At 43.2% G+C, this 22,030-nt stretch overlaps 1 protein-coding gene across 13 annotated transcripts in view; it reads right to left on the bottom strand.

Annotated features, from left to right (window-relative positions):
• The window catches only part of KCNJ16 (potassium inwardly rectifying channel subfamily J member 16), a 33,541-nt gene extending 21,172 nt beyond the window's left edge, over positions 1-12,369 (bottom strand). For 4 of the 13 annotated variants that reach the window (XM_065035021.1, XM_065035024.1, XM_065035027.1 and 1 more), the window contains exons 1-5: positions 12,232-12,369; positions 11,733-11,959; positions 8,633-8,925; positions 7,621-7,690; positions 5,015-5,102 (exon numbers count right to left, since the gene is read on the bottom strand). The gene's annotated coding sequence lies outside the window, so the exon portion shown is untranslated. Of the gene's footprint in view, positions 1-2,594; positions 2,640-5,014; positions 5,103-7,620; positions 7,691-7,771; positions 7,866-8,632; positions 8,926-11,732; positions 11,960-12,231 lie in introns of those variants that run through there. The other 9 variants (XM_065035018.1, XM_021300360.2, XM_021300362.2 and 6 more) reach the window with 6 other exon arrangements.
• Positions 12,370-22,030: the final 9,661 nt, after the last annotated feature.

Genomic DNA, 22,030 nt, shown 5'->3' with positions numbered 1-22,030 from the left:
TGGCACCTCTGATCGCACATTCAGGCTGTTGGGAGCTACAGAAGGGCTCCAGCCCTTTTACATGTGCTGTGGGAGAATATTTCAGTCTGGGGACTAAATAATTCACCAAGAAATCAGCTGGGCAGTGTGGAAATAATTTTAAATGAACTGAGCCCTTAGGTATTACATTAACTGGATCTCCAGGGGAGGATGTGGATTATTGCAGCTGAATAGAGCCCTTATTTATCAGATGGAAAAGGTTAATGTCATTTCCTTTCCTTTCCTCCATGGTTTTTGTTACCACATCACCATTTATGGATAGCATGAGGTGCAGACAGTGTAAGAACATGTGCTTGATTGTTTAAATGACCAGAACTGTTACTTTAATGGGGGGGAAGGGGGCAAGAAATTAAGATTTCTTCTGGTTTCCTGGGGGGAATTACAGGGCTAGGAAACATAAAACACTGAAGAAAGGAAATGGGCTTGTGGAGCACCTGGTCTTTGATTTGACATCCAAGAGTACCTAACTGAATGAGGGAATTTTTGCATTCTCATCTACTGTGTGTGCATAATAAGAACCAGGATCAAACTAATCTAATATCCTTATTTCATACTTCATAAAGAAAGAGTGCATTAAGAAAGGTCATTTTTTTTTACTCCTTAATGAAGTTTAAATACAGTTAAATTAAGTTCTACTAATAAAGAGTCTATGCTTTTTCTTATTTGCCTCTGGAGTTTCAATAGCTGCTGACCTAAAGATAAATATCAGAGCAGTGCAGCCATCTATTATGTGCTTTACTAATGATGTCAACAAGGCAATTGTAATACCAGCTATGGAGACAATTTCAACGGCAATAAGACTGAGAGCAGTGAAAGCCTGGATTAACAGAAGAAAACTCTTCTTGTGGTAAAAGTCTCAAGAGATCTACGTTTATTTCCCTGTCTCTAGCCCAGCAGATCTTAGGTAAGGCATTTGGGGATATCTTCCTAGTGTAGCAATGAAGATGGACCTAAAATACGGTCTGTTCTCAAAGTTCAAGAGGATGATCATGTCTGACCATTTGGGAATTCAAGCTGCTTCCCTCCCCTTGAATCCAACCCCGGGCTGGACCAAACCCAGGCATGCACCTTCCACATCCCACCATCCACGGAAAGAAATCCAGACTGAAGGGACGATGAGGGTCAGGACCTCTGTATATTCGCCAGATGATTCTGAGGTAACTTTCTGCCCCAGCTTTCCATCTGTGAAACTGAGTCAGTGGCATTACCTTACCTTGCAGAGGTGTCTTGAGGACAAAAAATGAATATTTGGGGGCACTGCAATGGGGATAGATAATTCCAGCTCTGAATGAAATGAGGAGAAAGACGCCCATTGACTTATACGGGATTTAGCATGAGCTCTTATTCATTTTACATTAGCCACCGAACAGCCATTTGAGGATAGCAGTGAATAACTATTAATACTCGTGCAGTTAAACAATCAGCATCTAAGTTATAATGGAGCAAATTAATGTATGTATCTAAGGCAACCACAAAGTGACTATTGAGTTGGCTTCATGAAGTGAGTATTTGCAGAATATGAAAAGAAGCCCATGTAAAAACTGAGTGCATCTGTGCTGATGTTTTTTCTTGCCCATAAAGGAACAGCTTTCCTGGACACCCAAGCAGCAAGATATTACAGCAAACAGTCTTTCACATAAAGCCAACCTTGGCTTTGTTATAATTGCTATGTAAATATAATCCCACTCATCAATTAAATGCTACTCTACTGGACTGGAACATTATACATGTTCATTGAGACGAAATCCCTGTCAATTCAGTTTGCTAACTCAGTATTCATGCGCATTAGCCTTGGAAAAGAGAATGTGATTGCTTGAATAAATTCAGCCACTGCCTCCTGGATCCCTGTATCAGTTGACACACGTCAGTTTGACTGTAACATGGGTTCAGAAATATGTTGCCATGGAAATCCTAAATATTCAGTTCTTGGTAGGGGAATTCAAATGGGATACCTGATAAATAGAAATGGCGTGGCCCTCCCGGACTGCATAGCTAACCCTTTGGTCTTAAGATGTTACTGAGCATCAGGAAGTCATTTTTTTCCAAAGTACCTGAAGTAGAAAAAGTCTTAATTTTCACTAACCTTTGTACTTCCAGGTCCCAGATTCCTCACTGAGTCAGAAAATCTCTCCCAGAACTTCCCATTGCATAAGTACTGTCCCTCCAGTGGGGCGACATTATTTTTGAGCTGTCTGGATCCAGCCAGTTCCACAGGCCAGAGGGTCATTGTTAATGGTCTCTGACCGCTTAGGTATTGCTGCTCAGCAGCAGCCCTTGCACCCGGGGTGACCTGTGCTCTCCATCCCCGTACACCACCCACACGGGGCCCGCCGGTGTCTGACCCCTTGTTTTACAGTTATTGTTCTGTGCCACTGAACATTCTTAATAATTCAGCGCGGTTCTATAACTTTGCTGTTTCCTAAGTAGAGTTGCAAACTTTACAGCCTGAAATATAACCTATAAATAGATTTCCCTCTCGGGCAGATTCCAGCAGCTGTTTAACAACATACAACATCCCCCTGCAGGAGCTGAGCACAAGAAGTAATGTGTCATACCTAATTAAGCTGTAGGCAATTGAGGCTGGAGACCAATCCTTCGCTCTGTGTTAATAAAGCAGCACAACAGACCATTACTGGGGGCATTAAGTACTACTGTAATATTTAAGATCTCAGTAATTGTTACTGAGAAGGAGAAATTAAGTTCTACAGAGCACAGTGGACATTGTCCATAGACACTGAGGTGCTAGAGTGTGTCCAAAGAAGAACAACAATGCTGGAGAAGAATTTAGAGCACAAGACCTTTGAGGAGCAGCTGAGGGAACTGGAGTTGTTTAGCCTGGAGAAAAGGAAGGCTAGGGGAGACCTGATCGCTCTCTACAACTACCTGAAAGTAACAAGTGATAGGATGAGGAGAAACAGCCTCAAGTTGTGGCAGGGGAGGTGCAAATTGGAAAAATGTCTTCACCAAAAGGTTATCAAGCATTGGAACGGGCTGTCCAGGGAAGTGGCTGAGTCACCATCCCTGGAGATAATTAAAAGACACGTAGATGAGCTGTTTAGGGACACAGTTTAGCGGTGGACTTGGCAGTATTGGGTTTATGGTTGAACTCGATGATCTCAAAGGCCTTTTCTGACCTAAATGATCCTATGATTCGAGAGAATTTGGGGCAGGAACGCTGCTTTGGACAACTTCTCTCCTAGCGAGTGCTGCAGAAGCACTTTGACACCGCCTTTCTTTTTGCAAAACGACTCGAAAACACCAGGAGCGGGCCCTGAAGGGCCACGGGAGGGAGGGGGCGGTGGAGCCGGGGCGGGGCCAGGGCGGGAGTGGGCGGGGTCAGGGCGGGAGTGGGCGGGGCCCGGCGCGGGGCGGGCGCTCTCCCTTCAGCACCACGGCCGGCGGCGGCCGAGCCCCGGCACCGGGGGGGGAAGCGGGTGGGGGGTTCTCCGTCCAGCCGGGCCAGCGCAGCCTCAGGGGGGCTGGATGAGCCAGCACCGAGCAGGGCACCCGGCAGCCCCCCAGCCTCCCTGCCGGGCCCGCTCAGCAGCTGTGAAACCCAAACCTGCACCCCCGAGCACGGCCCGGAGCCGGGAGCTGCCCGGCGCTGCCCAATCACCCGCAGCGGGATCATCCCCTCCTGCGGTGGGGGGGACAGACAAGAAGAAAATGCCTTTCTGTCGGTTTAGGTTTCATAGGGCTTTGTACTGGAAAAGAAATTAACCTAAGAGGATTTTCTGAATTTGAGCTAGGAACAAAAGACAAGGTGAAAGTGTCCGAATTTTGAAAATGTGCCGAAGTCCCAAACTAGCAAAGTCTTTTTCTGAATGTTCTCTTACCTTTCATCAGCACTAAAAGAGTAAAAAGAAAAAGAGCTTTTTACCTAGAGTTAACCAAAAAATTATCTAAAAACTATTTTCAGTAAAATATTGATTGTATTTTCTCCTCAAAAAATGTTTCTGTGCATATAATTATGCCAGAAGAAAATGAATCAACCATGGACACTGTGGAGCTGATCTGGCAATTTAGATAAAACTGTCGTTTGGGGTGATGAAGGTCAGAGCCTGATTTGTCTAAGACATACTTCTCTGCCATTCTCTTGAACATTAGTAATTTCATTTTTGGCTGAGAGTGTTTCATACTCCACGACTGCAAAGTAATCTGCCTACTAACTAAATCAACTTAGTTCATAGCCAGCTCAATCACCGCTTCCAGTTGGGTCTGCAGGAGGAAACAGCTGTCTTTAGAACTGAGCAAATACCTGGGAATTTAATACCCTCCTAAGGCACCAAAATATTTTCAGGCAAGAATTTTTCCATCAAAGGCAGAGAATTTTAAGTTTCTGTTGAAAATCAGGACCTCCATAGTACCCCAGTATTCTGTGTTATATATTTAAAACATACTCACAGCTGGCCAGAAGAAACATTGAAAAGAAATGCTTCTGCTTCTACTGAGAGAGGAAATTTCTAAACACTGGTGGAAAAGTTTACTTAAATGACTGGATTTCTCTTCCTCCAATAGAGTTTGTCATTTACTTTTGGCAACTTTCATGCCTTTGTGCTGAACAAAGCACAGAATTGTGCAGAGCAGATTAACAAAAAACAAAACTGCATCAAGAAGGGCTGTGAAACAGGAGCAGGAAAATATTCCTGTCAGACAAACCACTCTCACATGATGTACACATGAAACCTAAACATTTCAGATACAACCATCCAATCTTCCTGCACATTACAGAGCACAATTTTTAAGATCTATAATGTACGATACTGCAGAGCACAGACCACACTGGTGTTGTATATTCTGTAAATTGCAGTGGCTTTCAAAAGTGTGTGAAATAATCTTATCTGCAGCCACCGGTTTGTATGTTATCTATTTTGTGTTTCAAAATATAAGAACAGTATAATGCTTTGTTGACTTAGTGGTGGAGATTGATTTGGTTTATCAAACAAAGGACGGTAAAAGTCTGAGGTGCCCTTACCGAATGCTCGCTCTGTGTGTTTGAACCAGAAACAAACTCCTCTTGACCCGCTGTTATCAATCACAGTCTCTGTGCTTGGTTCCAATTGCTACAAACAAATAAACAGACACAGTTCAGACTGCAGAATCTCGCTGTCCTTCTCTAGGGTCTGTTACTTTTCCCGCTATGTGACTTGTTAAAAGATTTTTTAGCAAAGCTCGGAGATGCTGTGCAGCTCTGACAGCACAGCAAGAGCCCAATTGCCAGCACAGGGGCAGAGTTAGAGAGTGATTTGATCCAAGGTCCGCGGAAGTCACGGGAAGAATTCTCACTGACCACACCAATAAAAGGGAAAAACCTTCCGCTAGAGACCTTTCTGTGGTATTTTCTCCAATTCGTGTTTTCTAGGTCTTACCAATAACATCAGCTTTCCTTGCTGTTCATAGTAAAGAGTGTTCATCGCATTTTCTGTGCAATAAAAAAGCTCTCGAAAATGCAATGCCACATATGGTCTCACAAATAATGATTAAGATGAAAAAAATCCTCCTTGACCAGAACGAAAAGGCGCTGAGCAGCTTTAAGCAGAGAATGCCGTATGCCGAATGCCTAATAAATCTGCAGTTGATCGTGCGCTCTAAGTCCTTAAGCACATTGTAGAAATGGGGCAAATCCTCTTTTGGAATTTACTGACTTAAAAAAAAAATGAAAAGCAACGTAATTCCATTTATTTTAACATCATTAGATTCTGGAAAAGGAACCCTGATCGTATCATTAGACAGCGTTATTGTTATTTTTGTGATTACGGCTGCATTTCAACACTTGCCACCACACATTGTTCCCAGCCAATTGAGGCTTTTGCCGCCGAGTGATACAGGAGATGAGAAGCATGTTAAGAAGACAAGATCTCCCCCGTTCCTTTCTGGAGCATTTGCTTTCACCAGCCAGCAGTGTCATTTAAGTCCCATGAGAATCCCAGTTCTCACTGGTCCATCAGCCCCTTGGCTCCTTGTCAAGCCCTTCATCTTCAAAGCACCCCATCCCCTTTTGATGCCAGCGTCTTTATTTGCAGTTCGTAGCACCCAGAACAAGCTGGGCAAATACATTTAAAGTCCAGCGTATGCTTTGTAGAATTGCCAGACTGGAAAAAAAAATGCTCAGGAAATGGAGAAATCCGCAAACCCTCAACAAACATTAAACTCCTGACAAAAAAGAAGGCAAATTCAACCTCCGCTGACCTGCGTCACCTTTGAACAGACAACAGGTTCTTTATCAACTTGCCAGTTCTCCCATTCTTTTAGAGAATGGGTTTGTGTTTTGTTGTGTTTTCTTTGCTTGTTTATCTCTTAATCTTTGAGTAAATTGCAAAATCTGAATTTGACCATTGTAGAAACAGGTTAGAAGCTTCACAACTGACTTCCCACTTACACCACAACCAAGGTGAAAATCTCTTGAAATTCATGCAACTCTCCATTTACTTTTTCTGTGTTATAATTAAGATTTTCATAGTCACATGGGCCTGCATTCTGACACCCTTCCAATACATACTAATTTATTCCACTAATTCTCCCATTCATTTCAGTATCCTTCAGTGAGAGTAAAGTGACAGAATTTAGCTATATCTGACAGATGTTTTGGAAATATCTGTTAGCCACATTATCATCCCTGTACCATCCCTCGCTTGTGGTGCCAATGATCTTTAGGGCTAAACAAACAGCTGGATCTGATCAAAACACACAACAGCAGAGTCTTTTTCCTAATCTAATAGGCTTAAAGGAATCAGAGATGTGTGAACTACTCCCGAACAGCTATTTTTAGTCTCTTTTCAGGAGCTATGAAGATGGTGTGTCTTCACAGCGCTTTGTGATCCTGCCACATTTCATAATGTGACTACAAACCTAATGGCTAAAGCTCAATTATATCATTTTCCATGTAAATTTATGTCATGGTAAATAAGAGTTGAGCAAGCGAATCCTTCTCTCGGCAAACCAATTTTGAGTTGCCACGTATCATACATAGATATTTAACATTTAAAACAAGTATTCCCACCGTGGTATGAGAGTCCCAGACATTTCTGTACTTGCTGGTGGCTGCCTGCCTCCCCACGAAGCTTTCTTCTAGAATTCACAGCTTACCCAAGAGAAGAGAAAAAATGAAGGGTGCAGAATGAATGCAAAACAAACGGTACAGCTGGTTTGTGTGAACTTAGGGAAAGGGCTGCTGTAAATCCAGATCTTCATGGTGCGGTCACACCTTTCCTCAGGGAGAAGAAGAGGCAGACCTTTTCGGACTTGAGCAGCACAAAAAACAATGAGGAGGAAAGCAATTGTTACAAAGATAAAGCTATTGGTGTGAAGAAAAAAGTGATGGAAAGCAGTGTACGTACCGCTGAGTATGTGAATGTCTGAACAAATTCACTGTGCAGACCCTGATACTATGTATATAGAGGCTTTTCCAGTTTGTGTCCAATTAGGATGAATTAGCTGGATGTATCTAGTGATTTAGTTTAAAAAAGATTAAATCATGCTTGCTATTGACAGGTTGTTGTGCCCTAACAGAAATGCAGAACACAGAAATGTGCAACTGCTTTCCCATGCAGAGGTACGGAAACAATACAAAAGGTACTTTACCTTTGCTCATGCCTCCATGAGGAAGTTATTTCAAGGGTCCTTTGTTTCTTGTGTGCCAGCAGCTGTGCAACTGTAAAGAAAAACAGGGGTTGGGTTAATAATAAAGAAAGGTACGAGCCACAGACTCTAAGGACTCAAGTTAAACATTTACTCCAGTTTGTTCTTGGGAGCAAACTCCGAGGGGCTGCTCTGCTGAGCGCTGGCATCCGGAGAAAGCGCTGCCTGTCCGTCTGCTGCTGGGCCAGCGACTTCCCTGCCCGCAGCTCGGACACACGGCCAAACGTGAACCCACCTTGCGTGCCCGGGCCAGGAGCTCAAACATACGGAGGGGGAAATTCTCCCGTGCAAGAAAAGCCCTTCACAATTCAAATGGGACTTCAAATGTTGACACATGGGATTGGACTTGGAATTACTCACTGACACACAACTTTAATATAAACAGGTTCAAGTTTATACTTACATTCTACTTTATTAATTCATTTTTTTTCTACAGAAACTCTTTTGTTCCTATATTAGCATAAGGCTAAGGCAAAGACTTCCACTTTACACAAGAAGTGTCATCTCCTTTGTTATCGCAGTCACAGAGCACGTAGCATTACGTGTCAGCTCCTGCTGAGCAGATTCCTGGAAAAGGTGAGTGTAGAGCGCAGCCTTCGTCCCTGCTCAGCAGCTCTGCTGTCTCAAGACCTTTCAGAGAGTATACCAGCTACTGCTTTTCCTTCTCACAACACGGCATTCAGACTGTTCACTTAGGAACTTAAAAGATTAATTTAGGCTTTCTGAATTTCCAGGTATGGTTCTGTACCACGCGAGGTCAGGAGTGGTGCAGAACGCAATCCTCGCACAGAGACCCTCTCCCTTTCTGAACCTTTTCTATGAAATAAAGCTGTAACAAAACCAAAGCAAAAGCAAACCGTAAGGACTAAACAGAGAACTGACTTGGTGCAAGGTGGCGTGAGGTTTCCCCAGCTCATACAGGTATCAATGGTAATTTCTGCTCACTCACATTGACCTGGTTTTGCTGAATCAGTCTCCCGCTGTCCTGTGCTTGGACACAAGGTGACAGGCTCATTTCTTTTAACAACAGCTCTGTTCTCCAGAACTGCACTCAGGTAGCTGAGGCACCAGCCTGTGTCTCAGGAGAGATCATTCCCAGCTCTGCTGAGCAGCCACACAACTTAGTGCAAAATGCCCTTTATCTGTGTGCTCTCTTTAGGCTCTGAGCTCCCTGAGGTACAACCAGTCTCCGACTGGGTATTTGTACAGCACCATGTACAATGGAAATCCAGCCTCAGTTTGGTAGTTCTGTAATACAAATTAATAACAATAACTAGACTTGACTGCTTGACAGAAAGCAAATAGTTTGGAAAAAGCTGTCTTAAATCTTTCTATCCCACTTCCCCAGACCAAAAGAAAAAAAAGCTACAAATGTTATTTCTTTTGGCAGCTGAAACCTAATCCTACCTTGGTTAGCATAACAGAGAGAACAGGAAGCGCTCTGAAGGAATTTTTCATTCCATGGGACGTCTTTGATCCCCCTCCCCTCCCTTTTCCTATCAGGTAATTTTGAAATCTTGATGTTTCCAGTTAGTCTACGTATCTTCTTGTTTTGTCTACTTCAGTCAAACGTTATTTAACTTCCATTCCATGGATGAAAAACTGGTCTGCGTTTAGACTTTGCTGTTGTGTAAGCCGGAACCCGAGAACTTTAGAATCCCAAAAGGGAATAGAGCTAAAATTCACAGCCCTTGCTGGTGGAAAACCAATCATTACTTTGCTTTAACACAGACAAGGTGAATTCATACATTACATAAACGCTAAACAAATCATTTAATCATTTTCTGTTGCAGCCACCACTTTTTGTCACTTAGAGTTAGTGTCTCAGTTCAGCTTTCCAACATATGGAGGAAATTTTTTCACCATTATACATCTATGATTTATGCTCATCTAAAATGTGCAAAGCTCAAAACAAATTAATGTCTGTTTAATATTTGGGGTTCTGAAGGAATGTGTTGACCCTTATTTCAGTCCCACATGGAATGCAAGACTGCATCTCATGTGGGCAAGCTTTTGACAATAAAACAAGTAATAATTAAAATATGCATGCCCCTCAAAGGGCTTAATTATCACACGCTGCTGAATGCAGCCTCATGCTTGTAGCAAAGACAAGACCGTAGCACTACAAAGCAGGAGATGACAACACATGCAAGATAAAAATGAAAACAAGATCATCTTGGAGTAGATACTACAAGACCCCCTTTGCCTGCCGATGAACGTTCCCGTCACACAAACTGGAGCTCCAGTAGCATATGCACAGCACACACTTGGAACCGAAGCAGCTGCATATGAAGCGTCTTTTTTTGCCTTGGCTCGTCCTGCCTTGAACCAATCGCCGTTTGCTCTGCCCAATGATTGTAGCATTTCTGCATTTCTTTTTAGCCTTGATTTGGGCAGATGCTCCTTCTTTTCCTACTTATTATTTTCTCTACTTTGGTGCAGAGACACTTTACTGGAGCACAGAGACAACAAATTACTTCAGTCAATATAATCCTACTTCACTCAAAAAAAACCCCTCAAGCAAATCAAGCAAAATTCAATCCAATATGGAAATTTCAATTAGCTGATTTTTTTGCTCACACGTACATGAATCTTTGTTTCAGGGCACTGCTACTGTGATAGATCCCAATGGAACAGCAGGAGATGTATCCATAAATCCTTGTACCCAGTCCCATATTACAGAAGTCCCCATACTTTTTTTTTCTAGAGCATAATACACCTAACATTTACTACTAACTATGGCGCATGCTTCTAATTTTCTGCTAGAATGACTAACAGTAATTCTCCTTGGTAATAATGAAGAAACATTGCTTGCACTGGCAAATAATGCATGATAATCAACAGTAGTTTTGTCACTGATTCCTTTATTTGCAAAGCTGTCTATAATTGGAAGCCACTGGAACAGATACCAACTTGCTTCCGTGATTATTACTACTGAGTGCAGCAGTGTTAAGCCTGAAAGATGCCAGCAGAACTGAAATTAGACTTGAGTCTTTTGTGTCTTTTTCCCCCCTTTTCTTTTTCTTCTTCACCCAGAGAAGGCCAACATTACTCTTTCCTTCCCTTCTTCGAGAAAAATTACAATAAAAGCTACAAAAAGAGACTGGAAGGCAGAATAAGTATATAATTTCCCTTCTCTTTATGGCTTGAACTTGTGAAAATCCAGGAACGCTTTTATGATTATTCCGTGTTATAATAACCTGCACATGGAGGTAGATTCTAGGCCGTTATTGACTTCATTGGTCCTGAAACAAGGACATTGCTTAGAGCTCCATTTACAAAATGTATATTCCACTGTTCCGCACTCTTGCCTCCAGCGATTCATAACTCCCCAGTGCCTCAGAGCAACAGCTGGGGAACGAGTTACGGGCTCAATGGCACTCTTAGGACTCAATGGCACTATGCTTTTCTTTTCCATTTTTTTCCCCTTTCAAAATTGAATGATTTTCACCATTAGCAGAATATGACAGGCAAACAAAGTGTGCACACAATGAGACAGTACAAAGTACAGACGCCGTGGAGATGCTCGGCCTAAATAGGAGCTTGTGCCTGGAGGATCAATGTGCGCTGACGAAGCACCAGCCTTTAAGTGTGTGTAATGGGCTGTGCCCGGCAATGACCCACCTTTTTTTCAAGCCCTTCTGGGGCGGTAATTGCTAAAGGGCCTTAAACAGGCTGGAACTGCCCTTAACTTTCTGTGGGTGACTCTGCCCCACCAACCCGTGCAAGAGCCAAGGACACATGAGGTTCCTTCCTACTTATCTCACAGAAGGACGAAACAAGAGATTATAGGCTGTTGCAGGATGTAACAAGAGAAGGATGGAGTTATCTTGCCGCAAACAACGGAAATTAAACGGAGATGTGCACTTTTTTTTTTTTTTTAATATTAAAGAGTTCATTTGAAACCATCTTAGAAACATTTTCCCCCATTCTCAAACACAGACCTCTCCTTGGGCTCTCAAGGCTGTGAGAGAAAGGGGGGGAGATCAGAAAGATGTAGCAGGTTTTTATTATTTTTAAGTGAAGTAACACCCTGGGAAAATACAATCACTTACTTTCTCTGCTTGGCAGCATTTCTGGGGTGAAATGGCAGACCCTGCTGATGCACAGCTGCGCTGCCCTGCCGGTCCCGGTGTTCCAGGGGAGCTCGCATGTACCCTGCGGGGTTTCTGGGCCAGTTTCCTCTCCCTTCAGGTTGGTGTCTGAACTGGAACACGGGGCTGAGCAAGGAACTCCGGGCCCTCTGGAAGGGGCAGCGCTGGATCCTGCTCTGCTGGGAACCCTGGCAGAGAAACAAACAAACAAAAAATACAACAAATAAAACACCAGAAGGAGAAATGTAATTTTCTCAGTGAATGTTTTCTGAAAGGGACCAGCTTGCCGTGGGCACGGGCTTTATCACTGGGAGCTTTGCACGCAGGTCACTGCAGTGAACACCTCACACGCCACGGATCCCCCTCTGGGACCGCGGGATGAAGCCGCTTATTTCACATTTTACACCCTGTTATTCCCTAACTCGACAATCCCCGTCCCACACGTGCCCCTAACACTTACCTCCCTCACCAAACAGGCTCCTTATCTCCTCCTTATCTCCTAAAACCCCCCTAGGGCCTCCCGGAGGGGTTACAGACCCAGGGGCCCGCCCGCCCCAGCACCGCGCGTCGCCATGGCAACGCCGCCCGGGCCGCGCCGCCCTCACGTGATGGCGCTGTCACGTGACTTGCCTGGTTGCTGCGCATGCGGGTCCATGTCGGGGGGCAATGGAGGGACCCGGGGTTGGAAGTGGGGGGTCCGAGGGGGCTGTGGAAGCGCTCAGGGGAAGAGTTCACGGCAACGTCGAAGGCAAAAGGGTGTGCGAGAGGCAGAGCAGCCCCCAGACAGCCCGAGGCGGCTTCAAAGCGAGGCCTGAGGTCGCAGCTGGCAGCCACCTGGGCTGCCCCAGCCCCCGCGCAGTGCGGGGCTCAGGCAGCGGCCGAACGCAGGAGGCGCTGGGCTGTTCAATGTGTGACTTTTTAGGGAAATAATTAAAAAAAAAATGAATGAAAGGAGGTGCTGAGGCTGCCAGTGGCAGGTGCCAGGCCAGGGCTGCTCCTGTGGGCTGAGATTCAGGGCACTGCGAGGCCACCGAGTCTCCTGAGAAGGCGATTTGCTTCTGTAACCAGGGATGGGAGCCACTGTGGGAAGCTCCGACATCCAAAGGCAAAGCGGATTCCTGCCCAGCTTCTGATAGGTTTTCCTTAGGTTTTTTGGAAATCAGGGACTGAAGGGGCCTGGTGCAGACAGCGCACCCTCAGTGACGGGTTTTTGCTGGGGCTGGACCTGCATAGGAGTTACTGACAACTCAGAATACGCTCAGCCTGTCATTATTGTCATGCCAGAGAACACGGTGCTTCGACCACTTCCCTTCATCCTTTCCCCTCCTTTCCAGCAGGACTTAGAAGAGCACAAATGACAGAAAAAGAAATAATTTGAGAAGGTCATTGGGAAAAAAAAAAAGCATGACTGTACAGATAATAAGAGTTAATGATTTTTATTTGCAGTTTCATCTTTGTTCACTCTTACGAAAACAGTCTATTTTGGGGTGGTAATTCTTCATTTAAGGAAAAAAAAAAACAATTAGTGGAATGAAACTGGAATGACAAACCGTGCTGTGTTGTCAGATCCCTTTATGCAACTATTCTAGTAGCCTTAACCAGTCGTAGGCATGTTTTTTCTTGCCTGTGTGCCTTCCTGGCTTTCCAAGTGCCAGTGTAGGAATCGTTACTTTGAAAAGCAAAGCAATAAAATTTTATTAGACAGAACAGGCTGGTTCTGCCCTGGTACAGACCAATTGCAGAGCAGGACGGAGGAAGTGCCGTGCCAAGCACAATAAGGAGCGAAGGGCTGGAATGTGACATTGGTATTTGTCTCTGATTGATTCTTCACCTTGGAGGAAAGATTTTACTCCACAGGAAACTCTTCCCTCTAATTCATTGATGACTGGGACATAATAAGAGTTCTTCATCAAACGATTGTCGTAAAAGACACAAATAGCTCTGAGCCCCCAGCAGCCCCTGGCGGGATCCCTTTGCCAGCGCTGTCAGCTCCCCTGCCCACCCAGGACCATTCGCAGCTTCTGGTGCTTTGGTGAAGCGAGTTTCAAACGTCCCAAGAGACGTTGCCTCTGTCATTTCTCTTTGCAGACTGTTGCAGCTTAAGAAATAGCAGTTTCAAGAAGTTTCCCTGCTACAGGGCATTGTTTTCCTTGACTTCACCCCGTTAGTTGTAGCTGTGTCCATACACCACATTAAGCTGTCCCTTTCCAATGCTGATGTAAGATTTGGTAAAACAGGGTCTGCAAACTAATAATACTATTTTACTTTTAGGAATCAGTGTCTCCTGCTCAAAATCATTACTGTTGACCACTTCTGAATGCTGTCTAATCTGATAATACTATTTTTGTATGATATTACCAAGAAGTAACTACTCTCATCTCTTTACTAACAGTTATTGAGATATTTCCTTTTTCTTTCACCTGCGTTCATTTAACTTGTCTAATTCTTTGGCACATATAGTGGGTGGAAAATGCAATATATCAGTAAATTCCTTTTCTATACAGAGTAATGTTAGACTGAAAAAGCAGACCTGGAGCCTGGGGTCAGTTCCAGGTTTCACATGACTGCAGCCAGCTGGTGTTCACCTGCAGATAAAAATGCAAATTATATTTACCTCCTTTAAAGAGTAACATTGAGTAGCTACATTCGTTTTTATAAGTATTCATAAATGCTGTTTACATAATACATCATGATAATCGCGTTTGTAGCTGTGCCTGTAATACGATCGGGTAAATTGGCTGTTATCTAAAGGTTTTATATTTGATTTTTTTACACAAGGATGTAGCACAGACTTTCCTCTGGCGGGGAGGTGGCTGGAGGACACCTGCACCTGACAGGCTATTTCTACAGGCCAAGCGTGACACCCACATGCTTCACATGAAGGGGATATTAGGGCTTTTTCAGACCTTTACGTGGAAGATACAAAACCAGTGTCACTGAATGAGTGTGCAAGAATTCATTTCAGGGACTCGAAGCTGTTTTCTAAATTTAACATCACTTTAGTCATTGTGTTTCTAATCAAAGTAATTAAAAACAACTCAAAATATTGTCTGGAAGGGCATATATATGGCAAATCATTTCTAGTAACCACCACTTTAGAAGTCATGGCTAACAAACTGGAAGAGTCCTTATTTACATTTTTCTTTGGAATCAAGGATGTTTGACTTGACAATCCCCATCAAATGCTTTTTCTTATCAAAACAGAACACACCCGCAAGGTTGTAAAAGTCAGAGACAAACAATGAAATGTGGGTGGAGAAAACAGTTTTCTTGTGAACTGGAGGAGATTATTCAACTGTATTAGGGGAATAAGCATGACCTGGGTTTCCTCATTGAGATGGAAATGGCTTCTGTACCTCTCGAATGCAGATTTCGGAGAGAGCTGAAGACTCTTGCCCAGGGATGTCGGTTGTGATTCAAGAGCCAGTTAGGCCAAAACCACAGATCCCAAAACCTCTTAAACTTTCCCAAAATGTATCTCCTAATCTGAACTGAACATCTGTCTCTGTAATGAGCTGAACTAAAGCTTGACCTCCAACACCAATGAACTTTGGAGGAGTTCAGTTTCCTGTTTGAAGCTGGATTTTCTCCCTCCAGATGAGCTGTTCCAGGAAATCAAGAATTGGGTACATTGATAAATCCACAAATAATACTTCTAGGTGTTCTATATACAGGCCAGTTGATGCCAAAATGTTATATTCAGCTACCTCCAGATGATATCTATTTAGTGAACAGACATGTGTGAGACCTCATACACCTCAAAGAATTAATAGCAGTGGAAACTATTTGAAGAATTGCAGGTGAGGCATTTCACTGTGCCCAGGGGTATTTCTGACCTGGTTTTAATAATGAAGACGGTGTTTTCACAAGGTCACCAACAGCATTCAAAGCTGTCCCACAAAACGCAGCTAGCAAAGAGTTGGGATGAAGGAGAGGAACAATAGGAACAATATTATTTTATACCTCGCACAGTGGATAAAATAGCCTGGCTCTCCAAATGCAGGAATCCAAGGGGTGATTAAGGATCACAGGGATGCTGCATCCTGAGGAGATACCAAACCTTCCTCTGGGGACAATGGGGTGTTGAGCAGCCAAGGGGGAAGGTTCATATAAGTGAATAAATAAAATAAGTTATATGGAAAAAAAAATCCAACAGTATGTTCCTATGTTTGCAAGTCATTTAATAAGTACAAAAATTTAAGCCTACCATATGTCACAGACACTGCTGAATAGAAAGACGACGCACAGTGTCACGTCTTTGAGCCCCGAAATAGCAATTTTTGTGCCACTAATTAGCTGTATAAATATCCTGAGGTGGGCAAATGACCAACTCATTATCTGTGAATCAGGGAATAAGCTTTACCAGCTACATTGTTTGCTACTCTTGTTATTAAACTCTTGTTAAACTGATTAAGAGGTTCTGCACTCAAACGAAGCAGCGAGCACAGGAGTAGAGATGGTTCTGTAGGTAACTCCAGATGCAGCTGCTGCTGCCCGACTGCTTAACGATCATCTCATACCTGCGTTAATGATACACAGTGAATGATCCACGGGTCAGAAACCTGCTACAATTTCCATCCCATAATTGCGCAATAAGACGCGCCAGGCTGTGCATTTCCAGGGGATTATTACACTGCGCTGAAATGTGAAGTCGCTCGGCCTTTGGCCTCACAGAACCACCCAGAGCTCTCAATAATCTCCGGGGCTCTGCTCCCTGGTGTGTCTCTCTCAGACAAATGAAAACCACATTTTCACTTCAAACTAATCCCCATTAAACATCACTGAAACCATGAAAAAAATAAGAAAAGAACGTATTTAGAAGCAAATTAGTCTCATAACTCAGGCACTGGGATATCATTCTGTGAAAACCGCTGCTGGACAGCTGGGATTTGCAGCTCCCTAATGCTTTCCTGGGCCTGGGCGACAACCAGCACGTTTTGCTCGCACACAGAGGTGATCCAAGCAGTCTGCGAGCAGTTTAAATCTCAACCTATGTTGGTGTGGGCTTTTCAGCCCCTCAGGTTACGCAGCATTATACCTTTCAGTGAGACAGAGAGCCAATTCTGTACAAGCCAGCTCATTCAGAGAACTCTACCCCGCTGCCCCACGCCCTGCTGGCTTTTAATTAAGCACCTTAAATGCAAAGCGCGTGCTGTGGTTTACCTAAGATAGTGAGCAAAATGTTATGAGTAAGAGTCTCAGCTTTGGGTTACTTGTTAGTGAAGCCCCAGTAAGTTGTTTCCACAGGATGACATATTAAAATCCCTTTCAGCTAAACACCATTTTTCACTCTTGCATTGATGCTGCCTCACCAAGTGACACCTCATGGTCAGCAACACTCGCTGGTTCAAAAAGGTGAAAGATTTCTGCGGTCCACCTCGCCAATATGTTATTGATCATCAGGGAAATAAATCCCTTCCGGATCCCTGCGGCGCTCGGTTCGTGCAGTGAACGTTTTCAGATTAGTGTCTCCAGCTGTGGAGTTCGCTCACATTTGGAACGTGGTGTAAAGCTCGTCTTTCTAGCCAAGCATTGTTTTGAACATCGCTTGTGAGGGCTGGGTTTTGGTTTGGACTGGGCCTTTTTTGTTGTTGTTTTTGTGAGTTAAGGGCTTTGCATGGAAAATTGCTCCGTGAGGTCTCTGTTATGCTCCCATTTGAGCTAATGTGTTGCTTATTTTTAATTCTCCATTCTGTACTCCAGACTCAGTGCACTGGTTACATCCAGCGATCGTTTAAGATGTGCAAATGTCTTAACAGCCTATTCCAAAGCCCACTGAGGCTCGCTGTTTACTTCAACAGACTTTCCTTGAGCCGCGAATAAATAACCAGGAGATTTTAATTATTTTAACTTTATCCTGCATTTCTCCTTTCCTGGACTGATGATCTTACTTGTGCCTGTTACCTCACACCTATATTTAAAGATACAAATTCTTCAGATGAAGATTCATGCCTTCGACTTCTCTCTTTAGCTTTTACATAATTTGATTTATTAGTTCTAAGCACCTTAAATGGCTTTGAATCAGATTTGTTGTATAAAGTGAAAATGCTGCCAGTATTAATTTTTGTCCCCGGTCTTTGCAGAAACCCCATTAAGAATGTAGAGGGTAAATCTCTGGAGAGGTTGTGTTGTATTTTCCCTGGGTTTGTGGTGCGATACTTTCACTCAGCTTGTCCGGCCTCTTATCCTACACAGGGTATTTTTCCACTGATTCCAACACGGGATTGCATTGTCCTCGGTATTTTAGCAAATCAGTGCCAGATATTTTACAGTATCTTCATTCATCCTGTAAATAGGAAAATGGATTACGGTGTGTCATGTTACCTTCAAATTGTGCGTGGCCTTCCCTGGGGCAAAGAAGAGTAATTTTATTCTTCTGGGCAATCTTCTCTGAGGAAAAAAACAAAAAGTTTCCATCTCCAAAAAGTCTGTGAGGGTCAAAGTGTTCGCTTTGCACTGGATAAATTCAGATCATACTCAGTGTTATACCCTGCAGCTACACTGAGGCCACTTAGTTGGTGTGTAGTGGCTTGTATTATGGTCTTAGTTAGCTTGAACAGGAATAGTGAGCAAATAATAGTTAAAATTCAAACAGCCATTAAAGTCTGGTCCTGACAAGATGCAACTACTCTGTTACTAATGGACTTTCCCCCACAAGGACACATTTGTTAAAGGAAATATTTGTTTGAAATATTTGGCCAGTTGGCAGTGAAGAGAAATAAAAGTGAGAGAGCAAATTCTGAAGTTCTTTGGAAGTTTCAGTCTCCACACATCAGCAAGATCTGCTGCTCAAGAGAAGCAGCATTGTCCCTAGGGAAGTTTTCCACCAGTTGTCTTTATTTAAACACATTTGTGGTCACACATCCCCATTAGCTTGGTGGGGAACACTTAGAGGAAAAGCTGCCTGAAGATCCAGAAATAATGTTTGACCAGTCGATTAAGAAAATAAAGCCTCTAGTTGCTATTGAAGCCCAGAGGAGTTCAGCACTGCTCTGGTGCAACTGTAATATTGTGAATTACCTGTGTTAGGAACCCTGAAGCTTTAAGCAAGTGGACATTTTGCATCAAAACAGTGTTGATTCTTAGTTTGGCCATAGATTTACTCCATATGTTTCTGAGTGTGTAAACGTCTGGTATTCAAATTTACCTGAATGGGTTGGCACAGACGCCCTCCCACTGATGAGCAGCAGGGTCTCATTCATGAGAATCCCTCACCCCAAATGCTGACACAAGGGCATGTCCTAGAGGCGATAATACTCAGCAATTTCCATCTGACCCACCCAGCCATTCAGAAAATCTTTCCAGCTTCTTTGCATTGAGTGCAGAAAGGGCTGGGGGCAGTTGGAGTGAAAGGCGTGTTGTGTACTGCATGGTATCGCTTTGTTCAGATCAGATACAAGTGCAAATAATAGAAGCAACTTCTTTTAAGTTTGCGGTTACAAAAGAGAAAAAAAAAAACAACACACAAGTTGCCTATTTCTTCATTTGGCTGTATTTCCTTATAGGTTTTGTTTCACTCAACACTGATTAATCCAAAGACATTGTGCATACACTTAAGTATTTAACAAGATGTTTGCAAAGAAAGATCTGGTCCTGTGAGCCAAGGCCGCTTTTTCCTTCTGCATTCTGTACCATTCTTGCCCATATTGCATTCGTGTAAGTAACGAATGATAATGAAAACATCTGGTGTGGCTTTATGCATTTTGTTTAACGTCAGCTGAAGGAATACAGATAAAGTTCAGCCATGAAAGACCACACTCGTGCTTTGTGTCTCTCCTCCCAAGATCACTTTTAACTTCCCCATGACAAAATATACATTAAGAGGAGGGAAAAACCTTCATTCTCACCTATAAAAGCTGCAGCTGTTTTCCTGTTTTTATAGAAAGCAGCAGGCAGATTTACTATAAAAGAGTAAATACTCTACAGCAAAGTGCTGTTCACCTTGAGGGATGATGTCAGAACCATAAATAACGCTGCGGGAATACAGATATGTCCTCAAAGGCCCACTAAAAATGATGTGAAAAGGAAGTGAAAAATAGGCAAGTGTGCTGTGCACAGCATGCACATGCTAAAACATCACTTTAATTTCAATTTGGTCTCAAGTGCAGGAATGGATGGAAACATCGCCGGCATAAAGGGACATAATAATCATAATGAAGTTGGCTGTGCGTGATTGCAGAGACAATTAAGCTGAATAACGGGCGGCGGTTGGGGGCATGGAGGAGGGTGGCCAGTGACTCGGAGCATCCACAATATTCAAACCCTGTTGTTGAAAGCCCTATCGCATCTAATGTTTGTTTTCCTTTTATTTTTAATAAGGCAGCCAAAAAAATGTGGAATGAGATCTAAAAGGCTGCACTAGAACCATTTAGCAAGGAGAATGCAAGGAGTACTTTTTAAAACACGAAGCGGATGAGATGACTGGCAAGTCTGGCACCGACTCAGATCATCCTAGTGCATTGTTCTCCCCCTTTTGTCTTCAAAAACTGTTAATTTTTGGAAGAACTTGATATGCTTCTAAAAGCAGTTCGATTACTGAGAATGACTATAGGAAAGCAGCACAAGTATTTAGAGACAAAAATCAAGAAATTTAAGATGCAAAATGAGTTTCGGCATCCTAATGAGACCAGAGTCAATGATAAGATGTTCTAGAAAGACCAGGAAAAAAGAAAAGGAAACAAGATGGCTTCTTCTTTGGAAGTCGGTTGTGCATTCGTACGCTTCCCAATGAGCATTTCCAAGATTCTGTAGTCAGTTAATAAACTAATGGTATATCCCCTTTTTGGTGCCATTTTCATGTTTGATTCTTCATTCCACCAAATATAGAGAAATGTGCAGAATATTGAACAAAGTATTATAGTTTAAAAAAGAAAAAAAAGACATAGTCTTCAGTTTAAAAAAGTCATCTACAATAGCACAACAACGGTGATACTTTCCTGTCTCTTACTATTTCCTCTGATATATTCCAGGGCTGGATTAATCTTTTTCCTCTGTTTATAAACACATACACACATCTTCCTCTTTGCCCTTTTTTTAATGTGTTATGTTCTGAACATGTAGCAAAAATTCTTGTTATAACCATTCATGCTTTGACACTATATGTTACTATATTCACATGTTGCTGCCATCACTCAGTCCCTCGGGCCTGCTTGGTCCTTCTCTTCTGGTATTTCCCTCCTCCAGCATCCAGATTTCAACTCCAACTTTTTAACATGCCCAAGATCATTGATGAAAATTTAAAAATCAGATTATTTCAAAGACGGATCGAGAGGAGCCTTGTGGTTGTGTTTGTGTTGGTTGTGTTCCTGTCTCATGTGTTGCCCTTTGAAGGAAACACTCTCTCCTTCCATCTTTTATACCAGTCTTGATCTCCTTTTGTTTAATGAATATCTTTGTATGTGGCAGTTCAGGTAGATTCACATCCACTATCAGGAGAAGATCAGTAAACAGTTAATAGATTAGCAGTTAATAAGAGCAATTGACCTTGGGAAAACCTTTGCTGATTCTTATCCTTTTCTGTTGGATGATTCTCACCAAAGCTGGTGAAACAGCCGACCAAGTCAGCTGCATGTGCTTCAGGGCAGAAATAAAAACTAATGGTATTTTATTATAAAAAAGGTATTTTTATCTGCTCCTAGGTGCGGGTTCTCTAGCACAGAAGAAGGAGCTGCTCACAAAACGAGACATCTTCCTCCTCCATCTGTCCCACCAGTGGCACCACCCAAGGAGGCTGAAGCTGCTCAGCTTCCCATCTTCCTTCATTGCCTCTGGTATCTGCAGCTCTGGCACCATTTTTGGGCCTAGGGAAGTTCAAAAGGGAAAGCAGCAGGGAAGGGGAGAGGGTAAAAAGCTCCGTTCTATTCCTAAAAGCCATGCGACGTAGTCAGAGGAGGTAAGTTCTCTGAACATGGCTTCCAAATGGCATCATCAGCTCATTCTTGTGGTTTGAGCTTGCAAACGCTTGCCATTGCACTCTGAGCAGAACAGCTGTCTACCAAATGCTGCGAATGCCTCAAATTAGCTACCCAAGAGCACCCATCAGAAGGGAACAGTTCTGCTGGCACTCAGGGACATCAGGCTTTTATGACTTGTCATTCTTTGCGCTGTCCTCGTTCAACCTCGCATTGTTTCCCAGGCATATCTTCTGAATTAGAGCGAGATTCATTATTGGGAAAATATGGAGGCTCTAGTAATTGTACTCGCTTGTGTAAGCTTTGCTTAAGTTGGATCGCACCCCTGTAACACCAGCGGTGGCATAG

Source organism: Columba livia, chromosome 18 (assembly GCF_036013475.1).
Source record: "Columba livia isolate bColLiv1 breed racing homer chromosome 18, bColLiv1.pat.W.v2, whole genome shotgun sequence".
Lineage (NCBI taxonomy): Eukaryota > Metazoa > Chordata > Aves > Columbiformes > Columbidae > Columba > Columba livia.
Note: the sequence above shows the minus strand (reverse complement) of the source record. Positions and strands in the feature narration are given on the sequence as shown.